The sequence below is a fragment of the Carlito syrichta genome, unplaced genomic scaffold, assembly GCF_000164805.1.
Source record: "Carlito syrichta isolate Samal-C Ts95f unplaced genomic scaffold, Tarsius_syrichta-2.0.1 Scaffold315646, whole genome shotgun sequence".
NCBI lineage: Eukaryota > Metazoa > Chordata > Mammalia > Primates > Tarsiidae > Carlito > Carlito syrichta.
In genome coordinates, this window is record NW_007259742.1 from 624709 (window position 1) to 631821 (window position 7113).

The window sequence follows — 7113 nt, forward strand, 5'->3', positions numbered from 1 at the left end:
TCCACTCACCTCAGTCTCCCAAAGCGCGGGATTACAGGCTGAGCCACCGAGCCCGGCTTCATTTTGTCTTTAACTAAATTGTGTATTGATCTATGGTTTCTATCAGGGATGGACAAATTTTTTCTGTAAAGGGCTACACAGTAACCATTGTAGGCTGTGTGGGCCATATGGTCTGTCCCATTATAGCACAAAAGTAACCACAGACAATATGTTAAATGAAGTTAAATGAATAGGTGTAGCTGAGTTCTTTTTTTTGTGTGTGTGTGTTGGAGTCTCACTCTGTCACCCAGACTGGAGTGCAGTGGCCGCTCCTGGCCACCGCAGCCTCAACTTGCTGGGCTCCGGCAACCCTTCCGCCTCAGCCTTCCGAGTAGCCGGAATTACAGGCACATGCTACCACGCCTGGCTGATTTTTTTAATTTATTGTAGAGATGAGGTCTCGCCAAGTTGCCCAGGCAAGTCTCGAACCCTCAGACTTAGGCAATCCACTCACCTCAGCCTCCCAAAGGACGGGATTACAGGCTGAGCCACCGAGTCCGGCTTCTTCTTTTATTTTTTAAGTTGAAGTCTCACTCTGTTGCACAGGCGGGAAGGCAGTGGCATGCTCACAGTCACCGCAGCCTCAACCTGCTGGGCTCGGGCAATCCTTCTGCCTCAGCATTCCAAGTAGCTGGAACCACAGGCATGCGCCACTATGCTCAGCTAAATTTTTTTTGGATTTATTATAGAGATGAGGTCTTGCCAAGTTGCCTAGGCTGGTCTTGAACCCATGAGCTCAGGCAATTCTCTTACCTTGGCCTCCTGAAGTGCTGGGATTGTAGGCATGAGTCACTGAACCAGGCCTGATGAGTTCTAATAAAACTTTACTGATAAGAATAGGTGGCAGGTTGGATTTGTTCTGCAATTCATAGCTTATCAACCTCTGTCTAAATTATACTAATTATTTAGAAATCTATTAAGGTTTATTTTGTAAATATTCTTGCTTTGAAATTCAAGTGATTTTTCATGAGAACTTGAAAATAATATATATTCTCTGTTTTAAAATTCTACATATGTCTACTAGGTCATATTTGTTAATTTTGTTTTTTTTAATCTTTCATATTTGTGTTGATTTTGTTTGTTTGCTTGACCTAACACCAGAGAGAAATATACTTAAATTTATTCTTTTTTTTGTTTGTTTTTTTGTTTTGTTTTGAGTCAGAGTCTCACTCTGTCGCCCAGACTGGAGTGCAGTGGCCGCTCCCGGCCACTGCAGCCTCGACCTGCTGGGCTCCGGTGATCCTTCCGCCTCAGCCTTCCAAGTAGCCGGAACTACAGGCATGCACCACCACGCCCGGCTACTTTTTGATTTATTGTAGAGGTGAGGTCTCACCAAGTTGCCCAGGCGGGTCTCAAACCCTCACGCTCAGGCAATCCACTCACCTCAGCCTCCCAAAGGCACGGGATTACAGGCTGAGCCACCAAACCCGGTTTAAATTTATTCTTATAATGTGAATTTGTCAGGTCATTTCTATAGGTCTAACCATTTTTGCTTTAAATAGTTAAAGGTGAATTTATTAGAATGTTAATATCTTAATGTGAAGATATTAATTTTAATAATTAAATTAATTATTAAAATCAATATTTTAATATTTGTCAAATTAATTATATAAGGTAATTAAATGAGTAATTAATAATTTATAATTACAACTATTATAATTATGGGTAATGCTATAGAATGGAGGTGGAGGATTCATAGATATATCTTCTCCCAAAGACTTTTTTTTTTTTTTTTTTAAGAAAGCAGGATTTATTGAGAGGACAGGAAAGCTCCCACAGCGGGAGTGGACCTGAAGGGATTACCCCAAAACAAATATATTTTTTTTTTGTTGTGTATTTTGTTTGTTTGTTTGTTTGTTTTTTGGGTTTTTTTTTGAGTTGGAGTCTCACTCTGTCACCGAGACTGGAGTGCAGTGGCCGCTCCCGGTCACCGCAGCCTCGACCTGCTGGGCTCCTGCGATCCTTCTGCCTCAGCCTTCCAAGTAGCTGGAATTACAGGCGCGCGCTCCCATGCCCAGCTGATTTTTTGATTTATTGTAGACATGAGGTCTCCATGCCCACACGGTTCTCGAACCCGCGGGCTCAGGCAATCCACTCACCTCAGCCTCCCAAAGGTGCGGGATTACAGGCTGAGCCACCGAGCCCGGCTCCAAAACAAATATTTTAGCATACTTTTATGTACTCTGGTCTCTCCTGTTACTATAACCCATCATGCTGACATTATCTAGAATTTTAGCTCTGTTTTACTATTGTTAAGCTTTCATTTATTTAACTTTCTCCAAAAGTATTTTGAAGGAGCAATGTGATATGGTAAATTGAGGATTTATATGACTGAAAATATTTTTATAATGTCCTTATATGTGAATGCTAATTTGGCTGGATATAAAATTCTAGATTCAGTCAGGTACAGCAGCTCATGACTGTAATCCCAGCACTTAGGGAGGCCGAAGCAGGAAAATTGCTTGAGCCCAGGAGACTGAGACCAGCCAGGGCAATATAGTAAGACCCTGCCTCTCCAAAAAAAAATTATAGGTTGAAGGATCCTTTCCTTCTGTTCTTTAAATATATTACCCCAGTGGCTCATGCCTATAATCCTAGCACTAGAAGGCTAAGCTGAGAGGATTGCTTGAGTCCAGGAGTCTGAGACCAGCTTGGGAAATATAGCAAGACTTCTCCCTACAAAAAACAGCAAAAAGATAATAGCTTGGCATGGTGGCGTGTGCCTAAAGTCCCACCTACTCAGAAACTGAGACAGTAGGATTGTTTGAGCTCAAGTGGTAGAGACTGCAGTGTGCTTGTGCCACCACAATTCACCCTAGGCAACAGAGCAAGACCCTGATGCCAAAACACACACACACACACACACACACACACACACACACACACACACGCACGCACATTACATATATCACCCTACTGTTTTCTTGCATCATCGTTGCTTTTGAGAAGTCTAATGTCAATCTTGTCCTTGTTTCTTTTTTAGTAATCTACTTTGCCTTTCTGCAGGCATTTAACATTTTCTTTTTGTTTTGTCTGTAATAGTCCATATATAACGTGAGGTGGTTTTTCCCTAGATCTCTTGTTAGTACTCTATATCTTTGAAATACCTCTTTGAGGCCCTTCATTTACTTAATTATAGAAAACATATCTTTTTTTATTTAAACATTTTAATCTCTTTTTATTTCCTCTTCTTCTGAAACTCCTGTTATCAAGATGTTGGCATTTATATATCTATACTTTATTTTGTTTAACTTTTTTATTTCCGATTTCTTTTTCTTTCCCTACTGCTTACTGGGAGAATTCCTCAATCAGATCTTATAATTCAGCAAGTCATTCTTCAGCTATATTTAGTCTAATAGATGTATACCCATCCATTGTCTTTGACCTTCTATTTTCTAAACAATACCTTTCTTTTTTTTTTTTTTTTTTGAGTTGGAGTCTCGCTCTGTCGCCCAGACTGGAGTGCAGTGGCCGCTCCCGGCCACTGCAGCCTCGACCTGCTGGGCTCCGGCGATCCTTCTGCCTCAGCCTTCCGATTAGCCGGAATTACAGGCACGCGCTACCATGCCCGGCTGATTTTTTGATTTATTGTAGAGATGAGGTCTCACCAAGTTGCTGAGGCGGGTCTCAAACCTGCGGGCTCAGGCAATCCACTCACCTCAGCCTCCCAAAGCGTGGGATTACAGGCTGAGCCACCGAGCCCGGCTAACAATACCTTTCAAAGAGCAAAAGTTTTAAATTTTGATGAAGCCAAATTAATTTTTTTTCCATTATAGTTTATATTTTGTGGCCTATCTAAAAATAAAAACAACCTTTTCTGTTATTTCTTCAACTACCTATATTGTGTTTTACATGAAATATTTCTAGTTTTTGTTTGTTGCTGTTGTTTTTACTTGAGTTGAGATCTCACTCTGTTGTCCAGGCTGGAGTGCAGTGGCACGATCACAGCTCCCTGCATCCTCAACTTGCTGGGCTCAGACGATCCTTGTGCCTCAGCCTCTCCAGTAGCTAGAACTATAGACACCTGGCTAGGTTTTTTTTGGTTTTTTAACTTTTTATAGAGATGAGATCTCACTGTCTTGTCCAGACTCGTCTCAAACTCAAGAGGACTCATGCAATCCTCTTGCCTTGGCCTCCCCAAATGCTGGGATTACAGGCATGAGCCACTGCTCACACCTTTTTTTTAAATGATTTCATGTTCTTATTTTCTTACTTATCTCCTCAAGTATAGCTGTTATTCTTATTTTACATTCTTGGTCTGCCTGTTCCTTATTTTTATTATTTTTAGTGTCTGCTCATGTAAACAGTCAGTTCTATATTTCTACTTCAGATAGCATATGGTGCTCAATTCATTGACATTCTTTTCAGGTAGTTCTATTTCTCAGATATCTAGTTACTTTTTTTTTTTAATTTTAGAGATGAGGTCTCACTATGTTTCTCAGGCTGGTCTCGAACTCCCGAGCTCAGGCAATCCTCTTGCCTCCGCCTCCCAAAGTGCTGGGATTACAGGCGTGCCCGGCTATCTAGTACTTTTGCCCATTGAGTATCAATTCACCTAAGGGTTAACTACTATTTTTTCTTGGAATGTGTATTGGATGGGGCATAAAGTTAGACACTACCTGAATCAGTCCCAGTGAGTTCGGTGAGAGGGGAGAGGCTTGCTTACTTCCTGAGTGAAAAGTCCAGGCTTCCTCCTCAATCCTCAGTTAAACACTTCTGTTAGTCCCAAGCATCTCCCTTGGTCAGAGTTGTAGGTATCGACCTTTACACTCTCAGGTAAAAGCAGCCATCTCACACGGGTTACCATCCACCTACCCTGGGGGATGGGTGAATGAATTCCTGAAGCTGGTCAAGCCACACCTGCTTTTCTCAGATCTTCCCCCAAGTAGAATGTGTGCCCAGATCTTAACGTGACACCTGTATGGGGGTCTGAGGTATTCCTACCACCCACGAGGAGGCAGAAAGTAGTGGTTGTCCCAGGTTACATGCAGGAAGAGGCAAGAGCAGAATTTAACCTCTTCTCTAAACTTTACCATTTCTCACCCACAAAATCAGCCATTCCTTATGATACCATTGGTATACACGGATGCGGTTGTTTTTGTTGGTGGTGGTAATAAAAATGGGATTCAATTTTACACATGACTCTTGATCTAGGTTTTTGGCTTAACATTGTGGCTAGCCATTATGATTTATGTCACCTTTTTTTTTTTTGGAGTTGGAGTCTCACTCTATTGCCCAGACTGGAGGGCAGTGGCCGCTCCCAGCCACCGCAGCCTCGACCTACTGGGCTCCGGCGATCCTTCCACCTCAGCCTTCCCAGGAGCCGGAATTACAGGCGCGCGCTACCACGCCCGGCTGATTTTTTGATTTATTGTAGAGATGAGGTTTCCCTACCCAGGCGGGTCTCGAACCCGCGGGCTCAGGCAATCCACTCACCTCAGCCTCCCAAAGGCGCGGGATTACAGGCTGAGCCACCGAGCCCGGCTTATGTCACCTTTTATAACTCCTTACCAGGTACCACCGTGCTACTTACCAGGTACCCCTGTACTGATAAAAAAGTTTGTTTTACAGTGAACTGTGAAGGGATAAGAGACAGGGCTGGGTGCAGAAAATAAATCTGATGGTAGGATTAGGGCTGAGGTGGCCGAGGAAATGAGATTGACTTTTCTCAGGTAAACTGACAGGTTGGCCAATGTTGTGGCTCCAATCCAACGTCTTAGAATCACCTCGCCATTACAGCACTTGCTGTAAAGCACTTTTGGCTTTCGCTATGGCTGTCTGACTTGCTTTTCTTGAGTATTTGTGTGTTTAATCTGTACTTTGTCTATGAAGCTTTTTGAGGGTTTCATAGTTCTGCTCTGTCCACTCCACACTCACCCATACCCATTCCCTCCAGTGACTAGTGCATGGAAAGTACTATAGATCGAACTGGAAATCCATCTCTCCTCTCAAAGAGGTCTGGAGCGATGTGGTCATTCTCTGGGCCCCAGATTCTAGTCTGTCTAGATTTCCGAGTCCGCTTGCCAGGTCGGGGAATGCATCAGGGGTGAGGACAAGGGTGGACCGTCCTGGGATTGAAGATTGGATCTGAACTGTTGGACAGCGTCTGGAGTTTTGCACAAAAGAGAATTGAATTGTAGATCAGCTGGGAAGTTATTGTGATAGCCCTGGTGCCCTGCGGGCTCCAGGGGCTGGAACCCTGTGGGAGCACATAGCTGGCATTTTTTGCTAGAGATTAGGAAGTCTTTTGCTTCCTCTGTGAAAAGGCTTGAATTCAATGGACTGTTGTGGTAAGATGAAGTCTTTTTTTTTTTCCTTATTGGTAGAAAGGAAGCAGAGATTTGGCTCGGCATGTTACGAGGTGGTGGGCAGATGAGCTTGCTCTGCGGTACTTGGCGGGGAGCCAGTTTAAGAACATGTGGTCACATTTTTGTCCGGCATCATCAAGAGTGTAGAGAAGCTGTGATTCTAGCCTCAGAGGATGAGTGTTTATTGTGGAGTGACTCTCCAAAGGCCATCGTTATGCAAGAAGTGTCAGAGCCCCATTTCATAGTAAGTTTCTATTGAGGTTTTGTTTTGGTTGATGTTTTATTATCACTCAATGGCTGATGTCATCTCCCTATGGTGGTGTCCCCAAGAGTCTTCACAGGCCTGGGGCACTGGTTAGCAGTGGGAGGTCCAGGCTGAGAGGCAGGGTCCTGTGGCATATTTTTTCCTGGACTTTTCCGTCTGACTCTCTCTGAAATGGGTTAATCATCTCTCTGCCCTCTTCCTCTGCCGCAAAGGACATTGGGACAGCATGCAAGTCCAAGTTTGAAAGAGAATTTAAACTGCTCTTTTGTATACTGCCACATTTTGTTTTCTCTGAATTGGGTCTTTTGTTAGCATATTCTATGAAGTGGAACTTGTCCAGGGTTGACTTTGGTTTCTCGATTTGCGGAAGAAATTGGGTAGTGCCCAATTGTAGGTAGACCCAGGAGGCTGGACTGGGTTTGATGGAGTTTGCGGGATGTGCCGAATAGTTCAATGAATGTATGAATAAACATACGATTTGCTGAATGTGATGGGGAACCT